At 39.1% G+C, this 27,613-nt stretch overlaps 1 protein-coding gene and 1 non-coding gene across 3 annotated transcripts in view; both read left to right on the forward strand.

Moving 5' to 3' along the window:
- Positions 1-27,613, forward strand: part of KHDRBS2 (KH RNA binding domain containing, signal transduction associated 2) — a 646,447-nt gene that overhangs the window by 307,354 nt on the left and 311,480 nt on the right. The window lies entirely within an intron of this gene.
- On the forward strand, positions 19,058-19,192 carry LOC142454071 (small nucleolar RNA SNORA2/SNORA34 family). The gene has a single exon (XR_012785601.1). It is a non-coding gene; the product is annotated as a small nucleolar RNA SNORA2/SNORA34 family (small nucleolar RNA).

Here is a 27,613-nt window from a genome sequence, read left to right on the forward strand (position 1 = left end):
CAGAGGCAGCCCTGTTCTGTGCTATGGGGTGGTTATGAGTTGAAATTGACTTCATGGCACTAATTTTAAAATCATCTGTATTAATAGGTGCAAATATTTTATTGGAAAATCAGCCGTTGCATTCTAAAGTGACAAAGAATGTTCAGTCTAAGATAGAAAATTCAGGATTTAATATTTAATAAAATTCTCTTCTGAATTTCTAAGAAAAATAAAAGAAGGTTGGATGAATAAAGTTTCCCTAGGTGTTGACACGTGAGCATTCTAGGAAGAGGCCATTCAAATGGATCTCTGGGCACCAGTGTTGGAGATGGGGATATGATCGTTAGAAGAGAATGCTCAGTAAGGTTTTCTGGAAGGCCTGGCTAGAAATATTGGGCATGAAGAGAGAAAGGGGGAGGGATTCGCTAAAATTAGTCTATGCAATGAAGAAGCATCACAGATAACGAAACTCAGCAATAAACTCAAAGGAAAGGGTCATTTGATTGGCAAAAAAAAAAAAGTTACTTATTTGGTAGTGGTTTGGAGCATGATAAAGGAAAAACAAGTTTAGGGAAATGTCAGAATATAATATTATGACCTAGACAGATAATCTGTTTATGTGTAGAGTTTAAAATTAACTACTGTCAAGACAAGGTTCTAGAATAATCTGATATCACTAATTATCCTCTACCTTCATATGGACAATTGATTACCTGGTGCTTATCTGAGCACCTCCTTAAATAGGCTGCATATTTCTTAAGAATGAGGATGTTATGTTCTTTCTTCCTTTGCCTCCAAACGAAATGCTTTTAGCTGTTGGGTAAAGAGTTTTACTATATTTAGCTCAAAGCAGACATCTAGGATTGCCTACATTACTAACTCATTTCCTGACTGTAGACAAGTCATTTAAATTTTCAGAGCTTCAGCTTATTCCTCTTTAAAATGAATATAACTATAAATGACCTCTCTTACAACTATTATGAATATCATTAGGCGGTAGATAAATCACTTGGAACATTATCAAGTACTATATGTATATATAGATACATATATGTGTGCATATGTACAGATATAGAGGCATACATGTGGAGGGTTTTTAATCTATGCTAATATTATAGTTCATAGAATATTGGAATGATTGTGTGGAGGGATAACATAGAACACAAAATAATATTTCATTGTTGCCTAACCTAGGACCAAGGCTCCAGGAGAGGTTAGTTCTCCTTTATTATAAATGTCAAAGATGCATTTCACATATCACTTTTTAGACCTCAGGATACTTATGACAATTTTATTTAGCCTCCATGGCAGTGAGTTTATTTTCTTTTTCGAGTACTGAAATAGATACTCAGTGTGGGCATGATTGGCTATGTCCCACCTAGTCAACCCTGCACCCCGTCATTTAGCCTGGCACCCGACACAGTAAGCATTTAGCAGACTGGCTGCTGCAATACTTGGCTAAAGTTGGCAGGTGTGATGCAGAGGGAGAAAGCAGATATCGGGGTAAAATTTCGATGTGGTGGCACAAAGATTGCATGGTCGGCAGCTAGCTGAACTCACCTGTGTCTCTGCAGGAGACAATCTACTTCCATAACAAAAAGACAGCCTTGGAAACCCACTGGGTTAATGTACACTGCCTTATAGCTCCTCTGAGCTCGAATGGTCTTGGCGGTGGGAAGTTAGGCTTGGGTTTTTGACTCAACTGTCAAGAAGGTTCAGTGGTGCAAATGTGTCAGCTGCTAATCAAAAGTTTGGCAGTTCCAACCTAACCAATGGCTTCATGGGAATCAGACCTGACAATAAACTTCAATTAAAGATTACAGTTAAGAATGCACCATGAGATAGTCCTCCTACAGGAAGTGACTAGAAATTGAAACTGATTCATCGGCACCTAACTACAGCAACACACAACAACCAAGATGCACTGCAGACACAGGCACGGTTGGAAATTACAACTATGGGTCAGACTTAGGAGCCACAGCGATGCAGTTGTTAAACGCTCAACCTCTAACTCTAGAGTTAGCTGTTCAACTGCAGGTTGGCTGGTTCAGCCTGATCCTGCCTAGCTGTGTAAGTTTATTCTGTGGAATTAATCATTCAATATGTTACAAACATGCTGGCCTTGGGCTCACTCCTCCCTAAGACTCTATAATTTTCCCCCAAAATATTAATATAGTGTATGTGTTGCCTAAGGCTGCTATAGCAAAACTATCATAAATGGCTTTCAAGAACAGAAATTTAATCTCATTTCTGGAGGCTAGCAGTTCGAATTTAGGGTGTTGGCTAACATCAATTCCTCTCGTGCTTACTGTCATTGTCATGTCCCTTTGAATCAATTCTGACTATAAAGACCTCATGTAACAGAGGAGAACTACAGTACAGAGTCTCCTAGGCTGCAATCGTTACTGAAGCAGGTCCTTCTCCTGAGGAGCCACTGCGTGGGTCCAACCAACAACCTCTCAGTGAATAGCCAAGTGCTTTCACCGTAGCTGCAATGCCTGGCGTTTCTGAGCTAGGAGCTTTCATCTGCCTCAATCATCACTTAGTGCCACATTTGCTTGTCTCTTTGCCTATGCCGTCCTAATGAAGAAGAGATTAGGTTTCAGATGCACCCTAAATTTTTATGTCCTCATTAATATTCAAAAACAAATAAATGAAAGACCCCCCAACCAACTGGAACACAGGTCCATTCAAAGATATAAGGGTTAGTGTTCTAACACAGTACAATTCATAAAGCATAGCTATCCATCTCATTGTCGTCCAGTACTAACCTCACAGATGTCGGCATGATAGGAAATTCTTCCCCAACTACATAATCTAAAGTATTTCCTGTCCTCTCATTGTCACCTATCATTCACTCCTGTTGGATTGTGTCCAGGTTTTTACTGACCATTTATTTAAGATTGCAAATTATTATAGGATCGCTCACTCACCTCTAGATTGCTCTACTAATTTATTTTATCCAGAGCTCTCATCCCTCTCAGATATATGAAGGAGCTTCAGAAAGTTTAGAGAAAAATGGAACTAAAAGATAACATTTTACTTCCTCCCCCTTCTGTCCAAAGCTTGTGTGTCTTAAACTGCAGACTTTGAAACCTGAAGCTCCTCATGAGAAATCTTAATGTTTTAGGATGTGGGGAAACAACAAAGTTTTAGCACTTTAAATAAATTGTCAAAACAAATGAATTATTATTGCCCAGGATGAAAAATTCTGGTATCTATTCAATCCCTAATATCTTACCAAAACAAGAAAAAAATCACCCTCTCCAACCTACATCCTACCCTTCCCTGGTAGAATTAATAATTTTGGACTTCTATGCATTTTCTAATTTTCTATGAGATTATATACTTTCCTTCTGTGAATGGCGTTTCACTCAGCACATTGCGTTCAAGGATCATCTCTGTTTTTGCAGGCGTTGGGACTTCGCTTCTCTAGATGCTGGAGTAGCACATCTCAGTGTCAGTTACCATTTGGACAGGCATTTTTATTTGCAGCAATTATAAAAATACCTGCTCTCTATTTTGTACATTAAAAACGTAAACCTGACAGTACCATCACTGAGGTGCGAGGTGACTGTAAGTGACAGTAGCACTGGTTGTGCCAGTTAAGTTTATATGTCAACTGACTGTGCCATGATTTTTGGTACTTCGGCAATTATCTAATGGCATCATTTTGCAGTGGTTTAACGAAGTCGTTGTCAACTATGCGTTACTTTGTGATCATCTTACATTTGCACCACAATGCTAGCTTTAAAATAGCTATCTGGTTACTGGACCCGAACTATGTTGACAAGTGAGGAGTGAGTGTACAACTTTTGTTTATCCGTGTTCTTTATTTCCAGTGATTCTCCAGTTTGCTGTTATAGAATAACCTGTGGTGGATCTTATTATAGAAGGGGTCGATTTGTGTTCCAGTGTTCCCTCTTTGTGTGGGTCCATTCCTAAGACAGGGATTGGTAGTGACACAATATTTAAATGCTTTGCTGCTAAAGGTCAGCAATTCAAACTTACTCAGTGTCACCAAAAGAAAAGGAGCTAACAGTAGCCTCGTGTAAACGTTACTGTCTAGAAACCGTGCGGGGCAGTTCTACTCTGCCACCTGGGGTATACAGAGTCCAAAAAGACAACTCAGGGCCACCCAACAGTAGCGAGATAGGACTTACATAGTAACCATTTTGAATCACCATCAAACTGTTTCCTGAGGTGGCTGTACCATTGTACATTTTCAGTGGTTTCTCCACACCCTAACCAACACTTGTTTCACTTTATTAATGATCACCCTTCTAATAGATGAGCATAGTATCGTGTTGTGGCTTTGGTTTGCATCTCGCTAATGGAGAATAAAGGAGCCCTAGTGGTAATGTTGGGTAAACCTGGGACTTTGAACAGCCAGGTGGGCAGTTCACGCTCACCAGCTGCTCCACGAGAGCAGAGGAGAGCCCCAGCGCAGGTAAAGGCTTGCAGCCTCAGAAGCCCAGCGAGAGTGGTTCAGAGTTAGAATCAACTCAATGCCATGACTGTCGCCATGGTCACTGTTGTTAAAAGCCATCAGGTCCCTTGTGATTCCTAGTGCTCCTACACACAGTATAAGACTTCCCTGTTTTCCGCTGCCCTTCTCCAAGGACTAGTCTCTCCAAAGAATGTGAAACAGAATTTCCCCAGGTTTTCCTCTATGGAGCTCTCTGGCTAGATTTCGGCACAAATGTGTCTGTCTTTCTGGCAGTCGCTGCTCCTCAACAGTCTTTTCCAACACCACAGTTCAAATGTATTGATTTTCATAGACCTCCCTTACTTTCACATGCATATTAGCTATTGAACATGCCAGGGTTTGGGTCAGCCATACGTCAATCCTCAAACCAACATCCTTGTTTTTCAACACTTTAGAGAGTCCTTGTGTAGCATATTTAGCTAAAGTAATAGTAGGTTGGGTGGGTATTGGGTTTTGTTGTTAGGTGCCACCAAGCGGTTATGGCCATCTTCACAACGGTGCCTACGCATGAGCCCACGGTTGCAGCCATTGGGTCAATCCGTCACTGCCCCTCCACTTTACCAGGCAGCATGTCCTTCACCAGGGACTGATCTCTTCTGACAATATGCACAAACTCTGTAAGACTAAGTCCTGCCATTCTTTCATCTCAGGAGCACTGTGGCCCTATTTCTTCCAAGACAGATTAGTTTGTCCTTTTAGCAGGCCCTGGTCCTTTCTATACAGTTTTTTCCCAGCACCACAACTCAAATGCATTGATTCTTCTTTGTTCTTCCTTAGTCAATGTCCAAATTTCACGTGTATTTGAGGTGATGGGCAATATCATTGCTTGAGTAAGATGTGCCTTAGGCCTTAAACAAATAGCTTTGCTTTTTAGTACTCTACATAGATTCTGTGTAGCAGATTTACCTAATTTAATGTGTCTTTGGATCCCTTAACTGCTGCTTACATGAGCATTGATTGTGGATAAAAGCAAGGCAAAATCCTCGACAATTTCTACCTCTTCTCCATTTATCATAATGGTACCTATTAGTCCAGCTTCTCTGATGATTTGCTCAGCATCAAGATTGAACAAGTACAGTGAGGAGACACCACACCTTTCCTGGTTTTAAATCACTCAGCATGGCCTTGTTCTGTTCCACGACTATCTTGATCCACATACAAGGTCCTCATGTGCACAGTGAGGTGTTCTGCAGTCCCCATTCTTCAGAAGAATGTCAGTAGTTCAGTATGGTCCACACAACCGAACGCCTTTGCATAGTCAATAAAGCACAAGGAAACATCTTGTTGGTATTCTCTGCTTTGAGCCAAATCCATCTGATATGGACTATAACATGCCTTGTTCCACCTTCTCTTCTTAAGCTGGCCTGAACTGGCAACATGCCTCATTCCACCTTCTCTTCTTAAGCTGGTCTGAACTGGCAGTCCTTTATCATTGTACTGCTGCAAACACTTTTGTATCAGTTTGTCAGACGGTGGTGGCTTGTGTGCTTCTGTGACGCATTGTGCTAGTTGTGCATTAGCCAGATCACGTCAAGTGAACAGGTTTCAGTGGAGTTTCTAGGAAAAGGACAATGAAGAAGGACTCAGGCTGCGGCTTTGAAGAACGTGGCACTGAAAACATGTAGCATTTCAACACACAGTCAGGTGCTGAATGCCTGAAGTTGCAAACCGAACATGGTTGGCAATGGGTAGCGGCAAGTTCATTGCTGCATGGGGGATACAGTGGGCTGAGTGTTGAGTTACTCACTGAAATGTTGTTGGTTCAAACCCACCAGCTGATCCTGGAAATTAGTTGAAGTTCTGTGCTCCCATAAAGGAGTACAGTAGAAAAACCCCTCTGGAGCCGTAAGCGCTATCTCAGGGTCAACATGAGTTCGAATCAACTTGACTCCCATGGGAAATGTAATGGCTAATTCCAGTGAGTATCTCTGCATATGCTTGATGATGAATTCATTAGCCATTTTGGTGAAATGTCTGCTCACACCCTTTGCTCATGCTTTGATTGGGTCTTTTGTCTTTTTGGTTAAGTAATCATAGTATCTCATGTACTGGGCTTCTAGACCCATTTCAGATATATGATTCCTGAAAACTTTCTCATAAGATATAGGCTTCTTTCACTTTTTGCCACATTTTTTGATGAACGAAAGTACCTAATGTGTATGAGGTTACATTTATCTGTTTTTTCTTTTACTACTTATACATTTTTTGTCCTATATTATATCCAATTCTTAAAAATTAGATCCTGTAGCCAATATTCATGTCTTTTATAGTTCAGGGAGCAAAATATGACTTGCAGGTTGTCTGCTTGTGAATGCTACTCTGTAGGGTTCTCTTAATATAACTTACCTATTCCAGCCCAAGATAAGAGAAGCACTGAAAATAATGATATTGTTTACTTTTCCTAAATTAGGCTTACTCTCATATTCAATTAATCGTTTCATTAACATTTACCAACTCATGATTGAAGCATAACGTTTTTCATAATGACAAATTTTGCAGTATCCAGCAAAACTATATTATTTGAATGTATGCTTATATACACTTTTATTTTTTACAAAAATTAAAGGAGGAATTTTCATAGAATAAGTTTTACTTGGGGCAGGGATATAAATATATTACTTAAATTCCCCCCTTAAAAATAGTAGTTGTTATAACTTAGAAATCTTAATACTTCTTTCACACAAACTGTCATGGTCCAGAAACTTTTACAACATGGCTGTATAAGTAATCATAATTGATAAAACTTGAAAACTATTTGTCATGCCTTGAGTCTCTAATGATCATTAGAAGTCAATATTGTTTAAAATTGATGGTCATATACCTAGAAGGTAGATATTATATATTAGTGATATATATGGCTGTACATGTATACATGCACTTGTATCCATCAGACTCATATAAAATTTTAAATCAATTCAACACATAAAGTGAATCCTCTAAGTTGTTTATTTTTTCCTGCGTTAGATATTTTCTTGTTGAGAGAAATTATTCTTGAAGTAGGGATAATTAGAGCATATTGTATCATATGGCATTTAGATATTGAAATCTCCCTTAGAAAGTCTACCAAAAATCTGACTATGATGGGAAAGTAACAGTTTTCCCCTTTATGATAAAAGCAAATAAACACATTCTGACTTTTCAGGCTTCAAAGACTCTAATCCTAGCTCTGAAATGGGAAAATGGCACTGATTGGTAAGAGAAACCACCCAGATAAGTAGGTTGATGAAAGAAAATGAAAAAGGAATTTTTTCAGTCTAGGAAATAGAAGAGAATTTATATGTTTATACATAGAACATTTTATGAATATATTCAAAGATAATAAACATAAAACATGTTCCTGAAATCCATGCTATAATCCTAGAAAAGGTGTTTGTTTGGTGAAAATCTCTTATGCAGATGAATATGTAGGAAAACAATATGTTAAACAAAACTTATCAGGAAAAATAGCCACTACAAAAGGCAGGCAATGGCAGGAACACTGTGGCTGCTTAAGGCAGGACTCCCTCATATTACTATCTTCAAAACCAATTCATTCCCTGTTCTTCCCTACAATTAACCATATTCTAATAGTGTGGTAGCTAATGGCAGTGATCACAAAGCCACATGTATTTATGCAATTGGTGCTTGCTCAAAATGTTTCCTGTATTGCTGTAGGGCTACAATCAGATGAAGATTTTATTTCAGAAACTTGAAAACATCCAAATGGAGTGCTCCATCTTTTCAGATGAGTAGCAATGTGGTGAGCGGCAATAGATAATCCATCCCTGTTTCTTACAACTTACTTCTCTTGGGCCCATTCTATCTCCTAGTGAACCTCCAGGACACTGTAGAACTGCTTCCTCCTGTGGGTTTCCCAGACTGGAACTCTACCTTCTGAGACTGTAACTCTTTACTAGAATACAAAGCCATGTCCTTCTCCTTCGGAGGGGCTGGAGAAAGACATTGTGCTTGATAAACTGCAGGGGTAGCAGCAAGAAAGAAGGCCCGCACTGAGATGGACGGCCACAGTGGCTGCAGCAATGGGCTCAAACAGAAGAACGATCGTGGGCAATCCAGGTGCAGGTCTGGCATGGTCTCCATCTGTTGGATATAAGCTACCTTGCGTCCGACCCACCTTGATTGTACCTTATGATAACTTATCTTAACACTCAACTAAATGCACTTAGTAAATAATAATAATCACTTTTACTTTTTATCAGTACTATTTGATGATTGTTTTTGTTGTTGCCTTGTTTTTAAAATAATTTTATTGGGGGCTCTTACAACTCTTATCACAATCCATACGTACATCCATTGTGTCATGTACATTTATACATTTGTTGCCATCATCAATCTCAAAACATTTGCTTTCTACTTGAGTCTTTGGTATCAGCTCCTCATTTTCTCCCCTCCAGCACTTCCTCTTCCCTTCCTCATTAACCCTTGAAAATGTATAAATTATTTTTTTCGTGTCTTACACTTTCCGATTATATGTAGATCCTTGTGATAGGTCCCCCGTTCTACTCCACCCTCCCCTTTCCATCCTGGTATTGCTCTTCTCATTGTTGGTCCTGAGAGGTTTATCTGCCCTGGAATCCCTGTGTTTCCAGTTCTTATCTGTATCAGTGGACATCTTCTGGTCTAGCTGGATTTGTAAGGTAGAATTGGGATCATGAGAGTGTGTGGGAGGGATGGGGTTGGGGGCAAACATTAAAGAACTAGAGGAAAATGATATTTTTCATTGGTGCTATAATTCACTCTTTCTGGCTCATCTCCTCCCTTGACCCTTCCTTTCTAATATGGGATATTCAGTTGCCTACAGATGGGCTTTGAATCTCCACTCCACACTTCCCTTATTCACAATGATATATGTTTTTGTTCTTTGATGCCTGGTACCTGTTTCCATTGACACTCATGATCACACCAGCTGGTATACTTCTTCCATGAGGGCTGTGTTGCTTAACATCATGTTAATACTATACCTATTAATATATGCACATAGATCTATTTCCCTATCATCACATAAAAATTATTTACATATGTGCATGCCTGTATTTAGACCTTTTTAAGGTCCCTTTTCGTCCTAGTTCTTTCCTCTATTTCATTTTACTTTCCTCTTGTCCCATTATGATGCTCAGGCTTCATTTGGGTTTCAGTAATTCCTCTCAGTTACATTGCCCTTGATCAAGCCCTCACCATGGATTTTGGATCACTTGTTGGTCCCTTGTCCCTGGGTTTCTTAACACTCACTTTGTTTTCCCGCTTGCTCTTCTCCCATGTCCCCCATAACTTTGGTCCCATTGTTTTCTCCTCAAAGATAAACTATCCTGCCTATCTTATCTAGATAGCCCCGCAGAGATAATAGCATGCACAAAAAACAAGACAAAGAAAAACAAAGCAACAAAAGAAAACAAAACAACAGTAACAACTATGACCCCCCCAAAAAAGAAAGGCCTATAAATAGTTCAAGGTCTATTTGTTGACCTTTAGGAGTGTTTTCCAGTCAAACCTGATGGGGTGCCACGCCCTGGAACCAAAGTCTTTTTGGAAGGCAGCTGTGCTCACCACTATACCACCAACACTCAGTCTATTTTTGTACTCCCTCAGGACTTCCTTGGTTTGCTCCCCTTGCTGTTCTGTTGCAAGTCCTTAGTTTTTTGCCTCGGTGTGGTGGGTTCAGGTCTGGCACCATTCCCTCATTGTTTCTCCAGTGTTGTTCCCTGTAGGGCTATGGGTTTGTGATGAATGTTCTGTCTCACAGTAAGGCTGGCCTTATGGTCCTCCCTGTGCATTGGCTGCTCTGAGCAGAAATATTGTCCTCAAGGCTTGGTGGGGCAGGATGTGCTCCACTCTCTCTTCCTCCCTCTTTATTTGCTCCTGTGTGCTCTGATCAGACATGTACCTCACCCTGAACTGTAGCTTCGGGGCTGTCCTCTGGAGTAAATTCTTCTGGGGAGTGGGGTGGCTGTCCACGTAGTTGGGATTAGGGCCAGCCCCTCAGACCTCTCTGTTGGTTTCCTGCTTCATGCCTGTATGTTGCATTCACAACTTGGAGCACTGGGCTGAAGTCTGGTCCTTATTTCCCTGTGGAGATGTAAACAATAAACATCTCCTTGGGTGGGTTAGTGCCATGTTCCCCACCCTTTGTGGTTGTTTTTGTGAGTTAAAGGCCCACAAACTAAAATCTCCAATGCCATTCTGACTCATAGCAACCAGAACTATACCCTTGTCAATTTCTGGGCCTGTACATATTTATATGAGTAAAAAATCCCATTGGTCTTTTGGATCAACTGGTGGTTTCTAACTGGTAGCAACGAGGTTAGCAACCTAACTTGCAACACATTATGCTACCAGGTTGCCTTGTTGTTATAAAGCGAAAATACTCATTGCCATTGAGTAGATTCCTACTCCTCATGGCACAGTAAAAGGGTCCCTGAGTTTCCAAAGCTGCAGCTCTTTACAGGAAAGTGAGCCTCATCTTTGTCCTGTGGCGTGGCTGGTGGGTGTGATCTGCTGACCTTGGAGTTAGCAATGCAGCGTATAAGCCCTGTGCCACCAGAGCTTCTTGTTGTTGTTTATAGTAGTCATTATGATGATGAGTGACATGCAAAACCACACTGATCTAGCTGAGTAGCTGACATAGCCTGCGATACAGATGGAAAGGGGCGATAACCATGACTTACTGCAAACCCTCAAGACTCCTCACCGCTCTCCTTTGGAGATAATCACTGAACTAAGAGTTATGGTGCATCAGACGACTGTACGTTCAGGATGTGATTGTCTGCTTCCCAATTTACAGAACAAATGATCACTAATTATATCTGATCCCATTTGCTGACAGAAATTTAAATTCTCCAAAGAAACTCTTGCCAGGATCTTCTACTGCTCTTTCGGTGTTCTGCATCATTTCCCCATCTCTACTAACATCTTGATTTCTTCTTGATGAGTTCCTTTTCCCCACTAACTAACATTATAATCAAAGGAAATGCTTTTGCAATTCATAGAGTGTCTTAATAGCATGAAGGCTTAGTGGCATATCTAACAAGTTGTCTGTGACATTAAAGATCTCTGAAACCTAAGAATACAGGTTTATTCTTCAAGAAAAGGACCTCACCTCTAAATTGTATTAAATTCTAGTGTAAAAAAAACCCAAAGTGGCTAAATAGATATTTTATACATACTCAAAATATATTCTCAATATTAAATATCAGTATTTACACAAACTGATAAATACTATAAACAATGACTACAGGTACTTTTGTATTTGGAAGAAACAAACAAAAAAATCACGATTTTTGAAAAATATTATACAACATGAAACACTAAGGATTGAAAAAAATTAATTAATACTCACAATCTGTTAATATATACTTTTGTAATGAGTACAGAACTTAAAATAAGTTTAATAAAATGAATACTAATTAATGTAATGGGAAATCTTTATTTCAGTTAAATTCAACAAATATTTTCAGCCACCCACAGAGGAATTCTACTCTGTCCTGTAGGGTCTCTCTGAGTAGAAAGCACTTCACGGAAATGAGTTTGTAATAATTTTCATTTGGGCATTAAAAAGGCCAAACCCACTTCCATGGAGTCAATTCTAACTCCTAGCAACACTGTATCGACTTCTGAGGCTGTGCGCCCTTGTGGAACCCTTTAACTCCAACTTTCTTCCATGGAGCTGTTCTCAGATATGGGCTGCACAAAAAGGCAAGCAGATCAAAGGTGCACACAGGTGTTTATGGACTGGAGGATAGAGACCTGCAGTAAAAGCCTACAAGGGGGATGTCACAGAAACCCGTGTCTCCATGCGTTAAAAAGTTAGCTACTTTTAAGACTGGTGACTTTGTCAAGAATAGGTCTGTCTCTTGTGGCAAGGTTTCTCCTTTCGTCAGTTTGTGCAGTCATTTGGGTGTTTGTTTGTTTTGTTTACATGCTCTTTCATTGGGCACGTGCTCATCCTTGGTCCAAGTTGGAACAGGAGGATTCACAATGGAGTCGGTAGCAACAACACCTGGGTACTTAGCATCGCTGCTTGGACATGTGCACAACTCCAGTATTCTTAGATGAAGTCCAGCCTTACAGCCGGAACCGTCATTTTCCATTACTTAGTGATCACAAGTGTTTTTCCATTGCATGCCTCTTAAACGAGTTGAGCTGGGTCTTTTAGGAAGAGGAATTTTAATCACAAAGAACACTGAAGTATAGATTTTAGAGATTTCATGAGCTGTTTTACAAAGTCACATTGATCATCCTGCTCCTGCTAGTTTTTGTTACACTCGCTTTATGACATTGGTTCTGAACCCTGTGTTTTCTCCAGATATTGCGCATTTTCATTGGTTAATTTAATTTGTATAGTCATTATTTCCTCTGCATAGTGTATGCTTTCTTCAACAGCTGGTGGGTTTGAACTGCCCACCTTGTGGCTAGCAAGTCCCAAGTTTTCCTCAGGCTTCGGCTGGAGAGTAGAGGACATTCTTGTACTGCTGTCTTCTAGCGTCCACTATTGTGGAAAATATTTGTTCCTAATAAAATGTAAAAAAAGAAAAGAGGGGGGAAAAGAAAATGATTAGGGCAAAGAATGTACAGATGTGCTTTATACAATTGATGTATGTATGTATGTATTGTGATAAGAGTTGTATGAGACCCTAATAAAATGTTTTTTTAAAAAAGATTTGTTCTGGGTACCTAACCTGTCCTTCCTCTCTAAGAATGTGAAGATTATGTTATCCATCCTCAATCTGACATCTTATATGTCAGAGTAGAACAACTCCACAGGATTTCCAGTGGCTACTTTTTCAGAAGCGGATCTGTTGGCTTTTCTCATGAGGCTGTACAGGGTGGACTTTAACCACTGCCCTCACTTAGCAGCCCAGCACTTAATTGCTTTTGCCACCCAAGAGACCACCTCGCCTTTTGTGTTCAAGAAATTGACTATACATACTATGCTGATGCCTAGCACTTTCTCAGTACCCCAGCCTGAAATAAGCGAGCCTTTACAAATGACAGCATAAGGTCTTCTATTATTTGTCTAAATAGTTTCTCTTCTGCATAATTTCCTGTTTCTCCTTTTGTCACTCCTGTTACTAATGAGAAGCTCCTGGATCTATTGTCCAGTTATCTTTTTCTGACCATTCTCACTCATCTCCTTTTCATTTTCCTGGGGACACACGCTCTCAGTGCAAGCTCATGGTCATTGCAACCAGAAAAAGCCAAGACTTAGTAGTTTGAGTTGTTTAAATTGTTACTGTGCATGCCTTTTATGTTGTATTTGTTTTGTTGGTTTGCTTCTTCTGAAAGTACTGTAAATGAATAGTGTTTGATGTTTCTCTTGTTTTTCTATCCCAGTTGTTTTCTGCTCTTTCTGGCAGATTTATTTCCCTGGGCCATTTTATGATTTCTCTCACTTGCTCTGGCTGTTCTTCCCTCTGTGTGTGCCTTGTATTTTCTTTCTTCGTTCTAATCTATTTGGGTGGATGGAGGTACCTTGAGCTACCAGTCTTTCAAATGGTATACAGTAAAATAATCTTCTCTGTCTGGGTAAATAATACAAAAAAAAGCAATCATTTAGAGAGAAACCTGAAAAACTCCATTTGTTTGTCAATCTCCTTCTATCCTCCCAGCCTTGAGGACAAAGAAAATAAACCATTCATGTCCTGCTTGGTCTTTCAGTGCAAGCCGAATAGGCATTCTGTGGGTGATTGGTAGATGTTATCTTTTGTTATTATCACAAATCTGAGAAGGATGTGTTATGCTTAGGGCACACTCACTGCCACAGAAGAGATGCCAACCCATAGCAAGTCTGCAGGACAGGGTAGAACTGCTCCTTGAGTTTCTGACACTGTAACTGCTATGGGAGTAGAAAGCCATGTATTTCTCCCACGGACCAGTCAGTGGATTTGAAATGCTTGCTTTTGAATAAGTAAGTGATTTTGAACTGCTTATTTTTAGATCTCAGCCTAACATGTAATTATTACACCTTAGTTCAGAAAATTTAAGGTAAGACTGAGTGATGACATTAAGTAGAATCTCAAAGATTACACATTATAGCATTCTGACCTTAAAGTCTGTAGTTTTCTCACAATAGCATGCTTTGATCCACACTGGTCAATAGAAAGGAGCCCTGGTGTCAGGGGAGCCAGCCCCTAACAAATCATCACAGGCCTGGCAGGCACAATTGTAGGTGATAATATATAAAGATTAGAGTAAAGTCACAGAGAACAAAAGAGATCGAAGAGAGAATAAAATGAAGGAGTCAGGCACATTTCATGGTAGCATGCTACCTTCAGCCCCTCTTGGTGGTCCACATGTGGACATGGACGGTGGGAATGGCAGGGGAATAAAGGGGAAGAGTGGACAGGGGAGAGGGAGACCTAGGAGAAGGGCCTGAGCAGAGGGGATTGGGGAGAGAGCTTCTTTAGGTTTGGGGGCTATTCTTAGGTAGTTATAAGACATATAGATTCAGTGGTTACATGAGTCATAAGGTAGGTGGTAATCACAGTAAAGTCCCTGAGCTCACAGGTGAGGAAACCTTGTAACTGCATTGGGGGAAGGCCATGAGTGGGGTGGGTAGCTCCCATGGGAGGAGACAGTGAAGGACTGTCTGCCTCTACAGGGAGACAGAATCAGCCATGGGCTCTCTTTACCCCCAACTTCAAGAGTTCAAAATCACCAGCCACTCCTGGGGAGAAAGATGAGGCTTTCTATTCCTGTAGGGAGTTAAATTATTGGAAACACTTAGGGACAGTTCTACCCTGCCCTACAGGGTTGCTATGAGTCAGAATAGACTTCATGGCAGTGGGTTTCATTTGGTTTAATCGAGTCAAAATCAACTCAATGACTGTTGTTTTCTTTTTTTGTTTGTTTGTTTTGGTATTAGAAGAAAATTGGTTGGCTGAATTAGAAATTTACATTTAATTCCAGGGCTGTTGATAAATGACACAGATTCAGTCAGAATAAAAATGAGAAAATATCACCTTTGTATATTTCCATTTTGTGTTTTCCAAGTGAAGTTTGAGTTTTCCTTCTGTTTAGAGATAAGCTTGATCAGTAATTGATATCAGAGGATCATTATTTACCAATGGAAGAATGATATTACTGATTGCTTTTTTTAAAGTCTAGTTATATCTCCTGGAGTTATGTAATCTATGAAACTAGACATTTTAGAAAAATTAGTTATGCTGATATTTCTCTTACTGATTACCTTTTCTTCATTATTTCATTTTATAGTTACTTTTGTTTTCAAATAAGATATTTTTGCATCAATAAATTTCACTTGAAATAAAGCAAATTAAATATAGGACAATCAATAATGAAACAAGTAGGTAGGAGTTAAGAGTTCTAATTTAATTAATTAAATCATTCTGTATTCAACAATAGACAGTAGATTTTGGCATGCAGAGTGTAAAAATATTAAATATTTCACTAGCTTTATCTTTGTTTTATCCCATGAGATTAATAAAGAATAATAATGTTAGTGAGGATTGCTTAAAATGTCAGTAAGATATACTGAAACTATGGAGTTGTTTTTTGATTAGTCAGATCTTTATTTGGGAATAAGGGAAAAAAATCTCTAAATAAGTCAATCAAGTAATTTTGGAATGAATGTTTGAATTATTGCTAAAGGATAATGGTATTACTTTTTGTTTTTGAATAGTTAATAGTTCTCTAAGGGCTGATGAATTATATTAGTATGAAATCATCATTTATTGGTATTACTATTCACAACATAAGTCAATTTTTCATTTATGTTAATTAAGTTTTGAAATGCTTCCTTTTCAGTGTGAAGTTCTATTATGGTTCTTGGAAACCTGTTTTCTAAAGACTACTGTGTTTGTTTGGGTTTTTTTGGTTGTCTCATGTGTCTTCATTCTCAATTTTGGAGTTTAAATTTGGAGTTTTTAGAGGTTGACTTCTATAACATGAACATTTATACACTCATATAAATATAACAGAAAATTAGAATTTTAAGAGACTATTTTTATCCTGCTAACCAGACTACTGTCAAGCAGGAGTCTACATTCTCCAATTATTAATTAACTTGGTTTAAGTAAATATAAGTGGAGAACACATGGTTTGGCAGTTACATAATCTGTCAACTTGTGAAGGGCTAGAGTCTAGCATGTCAATCAGATAACAGCCAATGAGGCCCCTGTGTGGGCATGGCCTTCTCTTGAGGATTCTGGGAACTCCTTTCTTCCTCCCGGGATGAAACACATGGAAACTCTACATTGTCTTTCCTGCTGACAAGCCACATGGGACATACTGATGGACCCAGAGCCCAGGAACTGGAGGAGCCACATGGTGACCCACGCCAACACTGAGATCCTCGCGCCACCACTGGATCCACAAGACTTTTCACCCACTGGCCTGTGATCTTTCTGCATTTGGAATCATTGCATGGCTGCATGTGTCTAAAGAGGAATTTGTGGACTAGTATATGGGCTAATGTTGGACTTATGGACTTGATCTGGGTGGAGCTAGGATATTTCTCAATATATAATTGTTCTTTTATATACAGCTCTTTCTTATACACATATGAGTCTCCCTGGATTCATTTCTCTAATCATCCTAGAGTCATACACATCATCTGCCATCAAAAGTATGGAGATAGACATCCCTACTTCCTCTGACTTTCCTATTACCATTAAGCAAGAATAAGACACATCCCATTCAGGCTACATTATATTTATGCTAGGTTTCATAATTCATTGAAATGACCACACAGAGCTAATACACAAATCTCACAATTAAAGAGATTTATTAGGGAATTTAAAGGTTTTCACAAGCCAAGTTCTGAAAACAAGACTCAACATGACTCTAGAATTCCCTCTTTGGACTTCCAAGGCTGTAAATCTTAACTGGAGCACATTTCTTCCACAGAGAAGCTAGGAGGTTCAAAATGCTGACTTTGCAGATAGCCGCCCAGTGCATAAATACCAGTATGCCAACACTGAGTCAGCAAACATCCTTGGTCTTCTCAGCCAGCAGCCACCTCTCTCTCTGTTCCGCCATCTCTCAGACTTGACCTCATAAGCCTGCCTGCCACTCTGTTCCTTCCACAGTTCCATAGTTTCTGGCCAGATGGGGACAAGTTTCTGGCCAGAGGGGGACTCTACCCAGAGTCTCAGCATTGCCCCTCTGATTTTTCATGCCGCATCTCTGGTGCATCTGGTCTCAGTGGCCTCCTCCACTCAGACAAAGATCTTGAACATTCTCTTCCAAGGTCCTTGGGGTTTCTCCCTATGCCCTTGCTTCAAGGATTATTCTTCCTTATCGCTGCAAGGAAGGTAAGAAAAACGGACCAGTCCCCCTACTAGTGTTGCACGCACTTTGTTTGCACAATACCACACATTCATTTTGGTGGGAGTAACAGAGACTTGAGTAGAAGAGCTATACTATAAAATTTCACTCGACCACACAATTCTTTGCAAAAATCACACCCAAGCTCACTGAAACCATTGGCATGTTTTAGCATGGTCTGAATTCACCCCACACCATCACAAAGCAAAGACCTGGTGATCTGCTTTCATTAAGATCAAAGCCACGCAAAGCCAATTGAACTTGAGCGTTCTCAGACAGCTCGATGCTGCAACACATGGGATCACCATGAGGCAGAATGAGCAGCAATGCATTTGTCTTTGTTTGGGGTTTGGCACATTTTCCTCCATTAGAAAAACAAACAAACAAACAAACACACTGCCATTGAGTCGATACTGACTCGTAGCAACCGCATGTAGGTTTCCCAGACTGACTTGTTTCCAGGAGTAGAAAGCCTCGTCTTCCTCCCGAGGAGGAAAGGAGCTAATGGTGGGTTGATCATGCGGATCCCACAGCCCAAGACGTAACCACTATCCCACCACGGCTCCTTTTACTTACCTTGAATTTTCTTCTTGTCTGGCCTTGTTAGTCTGAATATACTTTTTATCTGAGAAGTTGGGAGAGCTTTAAAAAGCAACTTATAAGGAAGGATGAATGTGAGAACATGTATAGCTATTCTCCTTCTTATATTCACAAACAAACAAACAATCTACAGGAAGGACAAGATTTCAATTAACTACAGTTCTGGTGCAAAGTATAGTCATCATCTTATCTCAGACATATTTTCAAATGCAAAAGAAAGAAAAAATAAAAAACACTGTATAACGTGTGCTTTAAAATGGATGTGGTCATGATTGTACAATTCTCCTTGATATGACTGAGCCATTGAACTATTGAATTGTATTTATAAGGTATGTGCCTGTAAAACTGTTGGAGGAAAAACAGAGTATATGTATGTGCTTGTGTATACACACTGAATTGGGGGGGGGGGGTAATGCATAGCTAACAAGTCATCAGGAAGTCTGGTGCCACAGTGGGTCGTGCATTGGGCCTCTCACTGCAAAGCCAGCACTTTGGACCTCCTAGCTGCTCCATAGAACAATTGTGAGGCTTTTGATTCATTTAAGATTTACAGCTTTGGAAACCCAAAGGGGGAGTTCTAGAGACACAATGAGTTGGAATTGACAAGATTGCAGTGAGATTTGGTTTTTATTTTTGGATTAAATGGACAAGTTTATGTTTTAAGGAGAATATTTCATTCCAGGATTATGTATCGTTATCAAAAGGTGGTAAGCCCTGAATCAAGACCAATGGTTTGCAGTAGCTTTTGGTTTCAAACAGGAGCCAAGAGCCATGTCTTCCTGTGGTCTGTTGGCTATTCCGTACCCCAGAGGGGAGTGGCCAGTTCTGTTGGAAGAAACAGTCTATAGAATAAATGCCTTTTTGTTTGTTAAAAAAATGGTGTCTAAGCACATATCATATTTGTAAAAATCTCAATGTTGACCTTATTGGTTCTACAGGCAAAGGTAAACTTAGATATTCTGCTACCCTGACATTAGATCCAGCCCTCTTTGTCACAGAAAATAATTTCCAGGTTAAGACTTTTTATATAGACTCATTCATACAATGATAGACTTATAAGGAATGTTTAAACTCCAAATAATTAGTAGGTTTCTAGGATAATTTATATCTTTATGATTAGGGAGAAATATTTCATTTTTGACAATCCTTAAAGAATTTCCAGAGTTCCCGATTCAGAGAGTAGTTTGAAAACTGTTGGGGGGACTACAACCCTTGTTTTCCCAAAGAAGAACCACAAAAATGGTATGGTTTTCTGAACTGCCTGACATCAGGATAAGTAACAGTTCCCCTCATCAGGAGCGTTAGGAAAAAAATATGGACTCCCAGATGCTAGAGCCTCTCTCATCCTGTGTGCGGGAGCACTGAGCAAGTTAACCACAGTGATGATTATTGTGTAATTCTCATTGTGATACTCCGTATGGAGAGCTCATATAATGCCTCTTTCTCATCACATAGACAGTCCTGGACTTACGATCTTTAAATAAGCTTTTTGCCAATAGTCTTTTTGCAGGTAAGGCAGGTGCAGTTTTCTTGCTTTTCCTGAAACATTCTTTTTTTTCTCTAATAAATCAATAAGAAGTCTGTTCCATTTGGGGACATCTTGTATGCTTTCCTGCTTTTATTTTCATGGTAAAAAGGAATTATATACCCTGAGGGGAAAACACTTCACAGTTGTTTTAAACCAAAGTAAAAACTGTGTCACTGACTTCTATGGTTCCAGGATACATAATAAAGTAGCATATTCTGGAATTTCACATTTCTACTAAACATTCTAAGGAAAAGCAAGGCTTTTCTAAAAGTAAGTTGATGCCTCTTAGACTACACTGTGTTATTTCTCTCAGTAAATAGTAACAGTACAACACTCAGGTGAAAAACAAAATTCATTTACATGGAATTAATTCCAACTCACAGTCAATCCCAGTGCCCTCTATGGGGTTCTTACTAGAGCAGACAGACTTATCTGTCTCTGAGCCTTAGTTGTGCAACTGCCAACACACAGGACCATTAGGATTCCTTATTTAGAAATGAGACTGCACAAGAAAAATAGACTGTCACAATAAAAAGTGCATACGTTGGTAGTCTCAGGAATAATTCAAAACAAAACACTATCAACTTTAAATTGCCATTTTGGAATTTCAGGGTTCTCTTAATGAGCAACCCACACACTATGACAACTTATTCTGTTTTACTTAGACCCTTTTGTTTCCAATGTAAAAGGAATCATTTACACGGGATCACAGAAGCATGTGTTGTACAAACAGGCACGTACGTGTATATAGAGGGAGAGAGTTAGAGGAAAGGAAGACCGAGGAGAGAGAGAGAGAGAGAGAGAGAGAGAGAGAGAGAGAGAGAGAGAGAGAGAGAGAGAGAGAGAGGAGAATGCTGTTGGAAAATGTTAAACTAAGAAGAACGGTAAGGCAGGGTCTCGTTGAAAACTGTGTCGTTGGTCCCTGTGTGTGTATGGAATCTGAAAAGTAGTGAATGTGGTATAACCCGGATGCTTCGATGTGAAAATGATCCACCTTTCTCTGTGCGTTTGTTCAGGTCTCCATTTTTTCCTACTGACCTCCTTATGCCCCGCTCTTGTTATCGGCCATGCCCCCACTTCCCCAGTCTCTGCCTCTGATCTCCCTCATCCTTTCATGGCGCCTCGAGGTCTCTCGTTCTGTACAGTACCCACTGCTGCCTCTTCTCATCCTTCAATGTTTCTATGACCATTGATCCCAGGAAACAGCTTGGAAAGTTGATTATATATATTTCAAAGCACTTTCAAATGAATCTAATTATTATCTACCTAGTATTTTACTGATAAATTGTTGCTTTTCTATAGTACTGCCCATTGATTTAATGAATGTATATTTGAATTTAAGTAACAAAATATCCAAATATAGTCAAGTTATTTCAATTAACTTGATTCCTAGAAATTTAATAACTAAATGACATTTGGTGATTGGCGGGGGATGGGGGTAGATTGTTTTAAAACAGAATGAAGAGAAACATAAAAAATGTGTCTGACTAAAAAATGTTCTCCTTATTCCAATGGTTTAATGGAATCTCAGGACCCTCAAATTTCACCATACAAGAAAACGAAGCCAGGGTTCAAATAGTTACGGAGTATTATTGAATGTTGTATGGCTACACTATAGGGAAGCTTTAGAAAATCCATGTAAAAATGGAATATAAAGATCATGGAATTTTTCCATGAACTTTTTGAATACCTCTCTTCTTAGGAATAGGACTTCCGCATTCCATCGTGGCGTAAAAGCTTTCACTTTTTGAAGTAGTGTACCATTCTTCTTTTCTACCGTCAGACTTCATCGCATTAAGATTGCTGGTTGCTCTGAGAATCAGATCGAGCCTCCAGATACTCAGCGCAGAACAGAAGTGCACAATCACATTAGCATTTTCCACAGGACAGGCGGTTCACGCTTATCAATCCCAGAGTAAAAAGCCATCCAATCCAAATACCAAACTCTTACTATGAAAGAAGGCAATATGAAACGGCATGATTGAATCTACCTTAAAATGCTAAATGTTTTCTATATTAGAAAATGAAATGATTGATATTGGAAAGCCGAGGTCATTTTGCCTCAAACTAAATGAAGATGCGTATAACATAAAAGTGAGTTTTCTTACCATTGTCTTCTTAAATGAATGCATATTTTATCCAACCACGAGGTGATTTTACCACCAAACTCTAATTCGTTACTTTCCAGCACAATTCCCACTTTAAATTTCACTGTAAGCATGTTACAAATGCTATATCAATTATAGCACATTTAGAATGTATTTCACTCAGAGATTTCCTTTCCCCCATATCAGTCAGAAGATTTGGTCTGACGGGGCAGGAATAAAAGTCGGAACACTCTGAATAAATATGAGGCTTTAATGTCTATTGCTGATTGACCCTCTAACTTCATATCTAAGTAATAAAATCAGGGAATATAGCCCATTCTGAAATAAAGACTCAAGGGTAAAAAAACTGGACTTTTGGCTGCCTGATACAGACTCAATTACTGCAGTCACTCAAACGTCCACTTCCAAATGAACTGATTCCCCAAACATGAACCATCAAAATAGTGTTAGTGCCATTTCTCTCTCTGGTCTCTTGAAGAAAAATACTTTAATGCTTCCTCTAAAATAGGAAAACTTTACCACAGTTAAAATGCATAGATTTTTAATTTTTTCATATTTTTCTGAATTTTTGAGAATAAAAAAATAATTGTATTATAGAATCTAAGAAATGTTAATTAGTGGCCAGAGTGATTTTTTAAGGATGTCGTATTTTCCACTCCTTCACATCTACCCCATCTTGGAATTTTGGATCTCCTCTAATTTTTGACTCCCGCATGAGTTATAGGAGAAAAACGTAAATCACAGCAGAAAATACAATGTTGACGTGAAAGCCAAACCTATTTTAAAATCCCACTGGACTTTTATTATGTGAGGCCAAACCCTTACATCAGGAAAGGGCAGGGAGCCTAATCCTTTGTCTTCTTCCTCTGTATAGGTTAGGCCAATCCGCAGGCATTCTGGAAGCCAGGGCTTTGTCTCTTGTCAACACTTTCCCTACTCATAAGGGCCATTACTGAGTGGGGGACTCAAATTTCTAAGTGTTCTGAAACTGATTCCTGGCACATGATAACCCCTAAGCCTTCACAGAGGGAAGCAGGAAAACCTCTGGGCTTTTGACTTGATTTCAACATGTCTTTATTCTTTCCATTTCAACTCTAGGAAGCTAACCTAAAGTGGCCTTTTCCAAACAGCAATAAACTTCACTTACATTCATGCCAGAGCTAGGCTCCTAACTTCTTCCTAATTCTTATGTGGAAAGCATAAATGTGACATAACGCAGACTATTAAGATATCCAAATATGTCTAGGTTTCCAGATGTTTACTCATTTATAGAACAAAATATACAGGTTCTTAGACATATTTTTTTCTTCTTATTGACAGACTCTGTTTTTTGCCTAAACACCTGTGTGGAAATCTGCTTAAGTGGTTTTCATGAGAATCACATTTCTACCACTACTGTTTGGCTCATTCATCTGTTATTTATGTAACAACTCAAATGTCAGAATCATTTTGAAGTTAGAGCAAGAAATAGCTCCTTTATGTTTGTTAAACCTCAATGACTATAAATCATAATTTCTAATTATATTCATCCGAAAAATTTTAAATGAAATTAAAAATAGTCGCTGCAAATGATAATACACCGTTACTCTCAAGGAGAAGGAAAACAATGAACTGTTGGACATTGTCATGGTGCATTCAGAAATGAAAAACATGTATCTCCGTGCCAGCAGCCTTGGCGATACAGTGGTTAAAAGCACACGGCAACTCAGCAAAGAGCGGTGGTTGGAAATGACCACCTGTCTGTGAGAGGAAGGTGTGACAGCGTGCCCTGTAAAGATCACAGACTTGGAACTGTTGTTGTGCAGCTCTCGCTCCTCCCAGAGGATCAGATCAGTGTGAAGCAGAATCACCTCACCTGCTGCGGGTTTGGCTCGGTGTACGAAGGGCAGACCTACTGTGGAGCGTGGCTTGAGAAAGTAGGCAATGCTATTTGCATATGTGTCTACCAAGTTTCCCTCACGAACCCCAGGTCCTCGAAGTCAGGAATCAGAGCGACATCATATTTTATAAGTCCATGCTGCTTGACACTACTACATATCTGTTAGTCTCAATACATATTGATTGATTGAAATAGCCTCTACAATGTGCAAAGGTTAAGCATGCTTACCTGAATTTTTGACTTTGTCAGAATCTCGTCAAACACATGGAGTATATGTACATAGAGATGTGTCGATTTCTGAAGCACCGTGATTTGTCGGAGTTGGTGCTGTTTTTTAATAGCACCAAATTTGATATGCTGAATTAGATGTTTTAGATCATTTAGCTTCATCTGAGATACTTCCTGCTAGTGAATTGATGTGGTAATGAATTGCTACAGGGGATTCAATATATTGTGTTGCTGTGGATTCCTGGGGGGGGGGTTATAGGGGGGGGTGATATTCGCAGACCGATAGCCTTCCATTGTAGCCCTGGTGGCATAGCAGTTACATTTTGGCCGCTAACTGCGAGGACAGCAGTGTGAAACCACCGACTAACTCCTCCTCCTCTGGAGAAAGACAGGCTGTCTGATCTCATGAAGAGTTACCATGTTGGAAATCCACTGGGGACATGCTACTCTGTCCTATGGGGCCAATGGGAGGCAGAACCAACTTGATGAGAGTGAGCTTTTCCTTGTTTTTGTTTTGAGCCATCAATGACATGTTATTGAGTTTTATGTCAACTTGAAAAGCAATTAAAGTAGATATTCTTAAAATATTGTCTTTTTAATAGAAAGACTGATACAGTTAAGAATAAAGAAGCCCTTTTCTACAGTCTTATTTTTAAATGCTGCTAAGAAATAATTCTAATATACAGATACCAGTACAAATGACAAGAAGCAGCCTTTCATGTGGATTTATCAGTGAAAGCATAAAAGCTTTCACATAAAGAATGAGAGTCAAGGACAGCTTCTAAAGTTCTATAAGCTATATGCTACAATTAGATTACATTAGGGACTTTATTTCATTTAGATTAGCTTAAAGTATCATTTTTCAACTTATTCTGTGGAATATTCCTTTCACATAATGGTCTGTGGCCAGGGTGGTTCCTGTGTTCATTTATGTGAAGAACATGATGCCTTCAAGATTTTATTCTTAGAAAAAAAATTTATTCTTACAGTTTTAGAGCACAGGTTACGACTTTTAAGATCTGAGCTTTCCTAAGACAAAGATACAGCAAGATATCAGGTTATGTAGAATCAAATTCTTAAAGCAATGCTGTGCACTTTGTCCTGAAATTTCTTTGTCCCTTGTGTTCTGTAAGATTATTAAATACCTTAATTAATTTGCTCATATCGGTTTATATAATATTAAGTTTCTTAATTTCTAATTTTATTAATCCATCATTCATCTCATCCTCAGAACATTACTAGGTTCCTGAATTAACATGATGTCTTATTTCTCTTCCGATAGCATGTTCAAAGCATGTGAGACAAAGTCTCACCAACCTAGCTATGAAACATTCTGGCTGGCTTCTGCCAAGGCGGATTTGTTTGTTCTCAGGCAAAGCAAGGAACTTTTAATACTCCTCCACCAGTACTGCTACTCACATAAATCAGTTTTTGTTCATTCTTCTTTATACATTGTCCAGCTTTCACATGGATATGAGGTGGTTGAAAATATCATGGCTTGAGTCAGGTTACCCTTAATCCTCAAAGTCGTACTTTGCACCTTTGCAAATTAAAGACTAAAGAGATAGAAATACAACCCTCAATAGCTTACAGTCATAGAAAAAACATCAAGAAACAATAGCTTTATGTTTTATTATATAAAGGCTTCAGTGATTTTTGTAGAAATTCTTTTTACTTACCGTTGTGTAGCACTTAATTTCTTGTCTGTTGCTTCCAAGTGCATGATTGCATTTGGAACTAAATTAAAATTTAATTAAATATTTGACTATATCAATCCTTTCTCCGTTTACCATGACCTTGTTTATTAGTCCACTTATGAAGATCTTTATTTCCTTTTTGTTGACGTGTAATCCACCATGAAGGGTACAGTTTTTGATCTTCATCAGTGTCCCAAGTCTTCCCTCCAAGGAAGAAAGGTTAAATCATTTACATATCACAGACTGTTCCGGAGTCTTCTGCCAATCCTGCTGCTCTCTGCTTTATATAATCCATTTTGTGGGATTATTTGTTCAGTGTAGACATTTAATAGGCATGGAGAAAGGATTAGATCCTGATTTACACCTTCTCGATGTGAAAACATGCAGCATTCCCGTATTCTCTTTAGATGACTGCCTCTTGGCTTGTGTTGAAATTTCTTATAAATCCAAAAGATGTTCTGGAACTCTCACAGCTTACACTGCTGTCCATGCTTTATTGTCACGCAAAAGTTGAATGCCTTTGCACAAAGAAATGCAGGAAACATCGTTCCTTTCAGCCCTTGTCCATCTGCCATCCGCAGTGAGAGCATACATTCTGGTCCTTCCTCTTAATTCAACTGAAATCCTTGCTGGTTGCCTTTCAATATATTGCTTCAACTGTATTTGAGCCAGCTTCGGTAAAAAACAAAACAAAACAAAAACCTCTAGATCTTTCTGTCAGGGCAATTTCTTCCATGAAGTTTCTACTTCTCCCTTTAATGCCATGGGTTCTTGATTGTGGTATACTTCTCTGAAAAACTTAAAAACTAAAAGTTATTCTTGGCACCATGATTCTGTTTATTCTTTACACTTTGTTTTTATGTGTCTTATGTCATTTAATATTGTGCCTATAGGATTCTGTAGTACTGCAACTTGAAGCTTGGCATTGTCTTTAGTTCTTTGAGCTTGAGAAATGCTGAGCATGTTCCTCCCTTATAGTTTTCTAATTCCAGGTCTTTTTATATTTTACTACAGTATTTTACTTCAGCCTCTAGAGCAGTGGTTCTCAACCTGTGGGTCGCGACCCATTTGGGGGTTGAAAATCCTTTTCATAGGGGTCGCCTGATTCATAACAGTTGCAAAATTATAGTGGTGAAATAGCAACGAAAATAATTTGATGGTTGGGGGTCATCACCACATGAGGAACTCTGTGAAAGGGTCGTGGCATGAGGAAAGTTGAGAGCCACTGAGCTAGAACCCTACTTTATCATCTCTGTTAAGCTATTTTATGTTATCATCTCTTGCCTTTGCTTTAACTACTCTATTATCAAGAGCAAGTTTCAGAGTCTCTTTTGACATCCATTTTTTTAAAACATTTTATTAGGGGCTCATACAACTCTTACCACAATCCATACATAAATTGTATAAAGAACATCCGTACATTCTTTGCCCTTATCCATTCTTTCTTTCCTGCTCTAATAATGACTTTTGGTTTCTTCATGTATGATGTTCTTAATGTCATGCCACACATCATCTGGTGTTCAGTATACCCAATCTAGTTTTGAATGGGTTTCTAAGTGTCAGTGCCTTTTTCGTAGACCACACAGCAGTGGTTGATACTCAAGGTATACCTTCACTCTGGTAGATATGCTTTAATTTTCTCAGCTCCGACTTCACTTTGTATATTAGCAAGTAATGGTCTGCTCTGCAGTCATCCTCTAACTTGTTCTGACTGAATCTCATGGTCTCTTTCCACTGTTGTACCCATTTGAATTCTGTGTATCCCATCTGATGAAATCCATGTGTAGTCCATGGATTGGTGTTGAAATATGAGTTTGCAAGAAC

This window comes from Tenrec ecaudatus, chromosome 7 (genome assembly GCF_050624435.1).
Source record: "Tenrec ecaudatus isolate mTenEca1 chromosome 7, mTenEca1.hap1, whole genome shotgun sequence".
In the NCBI taxonomy this organism is placed as follows: domain Eukaryota; kingdom Metazoa; phylum Chordata; class Mammalia; order Afrosoricida; family Tenrecidae; genus Tenrec; species Tenrec ecaudatus.